Source organism: Oryzias melastigma, unplaced genomic scaffold (assembly GCF_002922805.2).
Source record: "Oryzias melastigma strain HK-1 unplaced genomic scaffold, ASM292280v2 sc02118, whole genome shotgun sequence".
NCBI classification, from domain to species: domain Eukaryota; kingdom Metazoa; phylum Chordata; class Actinopteri; order Beloniformes; family Adrianichthyidae; genus Oryzias; species Oryzias melastigma.
In genome coordinates this window covers 1371-3296 of record NW_023418696.1, presented here as the reverse complement: position 1 = coordinate 3296, position 1926 = coordinate 1371, and the positions used below count along the sequence as shown (strand labels likewise).

At 35.2% G+C, this 1926-nt stretch overlaps 1 long non-coding RNA gene across 1 annotated transcript; it reads right to left on the bottom strand.

Annotated features, from left to right (window-relative positions):
* Positions 1-45: 45 nt before the first annotated feature.
* LOC112138197 lies at positions 46-1394 on the bottom strand. Its single transcript, XR_002917731.2, has 4 exons — positions 1295-1394; positions 860-1009; positions 191-280; positions 46-64 (listed from the first exon to the last, which is right to left on the bottom strand). It is a non-coding gene; the product is annotated as an uncharacterized LOC112138197 (long non-coding RNA).
* Between the last annotated feature and the right edge of the window lie 532 nt (positions 1395-1926).

Below are 1926 nucleotides of genomic sequence, written 5' to 3'. Positions count from 1 at the left end.
CTTTAGAATGTGTTCATCATTGAAGGAGAATCATCAGATCTTCAACGACTTCTTCATTCTGCTCCTGTGAGAAACACAGAAATGATCACTCTGACTGTTCTACTTTATAAGGAGAGAATATAAACTCAGTTTATGGAAAACATCAGGATCAAAGTCTGTCTGTAAGAGTTTGATGTGTTTATGTTGTCACCTCATGTTCTGGTCCAGATCCAGACTGATACAGTGATGACTGAGAGTGCTGCTACACCCACAGGAACATAGATGATCCTCCACCAAACACCTTCAAGGACAATCAAACAGAACATTTTATCATTAAAATGTGACACAAACATCATCACTCTGTGATCTAACTTTGAAAATTCTGCTTTAATTTACAGAAACATTTATGAACATTTAGATGTAAAACTCAGTTTTCAGTTGTAATAGAAGTTGTCTAAACGTCTAAATTATTTTAGTGCTGGTGGGTGGAGTACTACTAACTTCCAGCTTTGAATTTTGTTGAATACTGGATCAAGTTCTCCCAGCAGGTGGATGAACCTCTGGAGGAAGAGCAGCTACTTCCTGTAACTGGTTCAAACCTTTTCTGGGTTTGAGCAGCACATTTATTCTCTCTTTGGTTTCAGAAGTGTTGCAGTAATGAGACAAACTCCTCATAAAGTAACTAGTAGTGACTTGTTGAACAATAACTGGATCATAATTGTTTGACCTGAAGTTTGAACTAAAACAGAGACATATTCTTCTGGTTGACAGGTGAGAGTTGAACCCTCAGATCTGAAACATTCTCACTGTTTGTTCTGACAACGTTCATGTTTGTTTGTTGACTTCATCTTCAGACGAGACGATGACAACGACCACAAACCTGTTTTAGAGACATGATCTGCTGTAGTTGATGGTTTGAATGTTGACAGAACTGATCCTGTGGTTGTTGTGGATTCAGCTGCAGAAGTTGATGCAGAAGATGGTTTGAATGTTGGTTTAGGTGTTTTACTCTTTGATCTGACATCATTTTCTGAAAGATGAAAAGCAGAAGTTTGATGAAACAAGAGTCGTATGATGTAGGTTAGAAAAAGGTTTTTAAATAAATGTGCTATTTTCTATTGGAAAAAACACATTTTTCACACAGTATCATGAGCTCATATTTGTCAAACTGACTGAATAATTTCATATTTAGATATTGAAACTCTAAAAGATCAGCAAACAATAGAAGTCGTCACATTTTAATCATATCAGTTGTTGTATATTTCAGTTCCATTTTCACAAACTTAAAACGTCAAATACAAAAATGAAATCTCACCATTTTGAACAGTCAGATCAACTACAAAATCTGTCTCCATGTGTCCTGATGTGCTGAACTGTCTACAGATGTATCTTCCAGCATCTTCATCTCTGATCTTCTTTATAACCAGAGAACATTTCTCTGGAAGACTCAGTCTGTCTGATTTAGATCCAACATCTTTGTGAATCTNTGATACAATTTCTCTTTAGTCTTATCTTCCAATTCTCCATCCTTCATTCTCTATTTGTTTATCTGAGACTTAAAAACTATTTCAAATAAGTATCAATTTATTTAGATCTTAAAACAGGGCAAAAAAAACAAAAACAGAAAAAGTAGAAGTCTTCATACTGTCAACAAATCCGTTGCTGTGTTCTTCAGTTCTGTACTCACAAACATAAAGCTTCAAATAATTAAAAAAACAACTTACTGTTTATGACAGTCAGTTTAATATGAAAATCTGTAATCTTGTGTCCTGATGTGTTGAACTGTCTGCAGATGTATCTTCCAGCATCTTCATCTGTGATCTTCTTTATAACCAGAGAACATTTCTCTGTAACTCTCAGTCTGTCTGATTTAGATCCAACATCTTCATGAAGTTTTCCAATTTCAAACAGAGGAAATGCAATGGTTGAATTACTGTGGATCCAAGT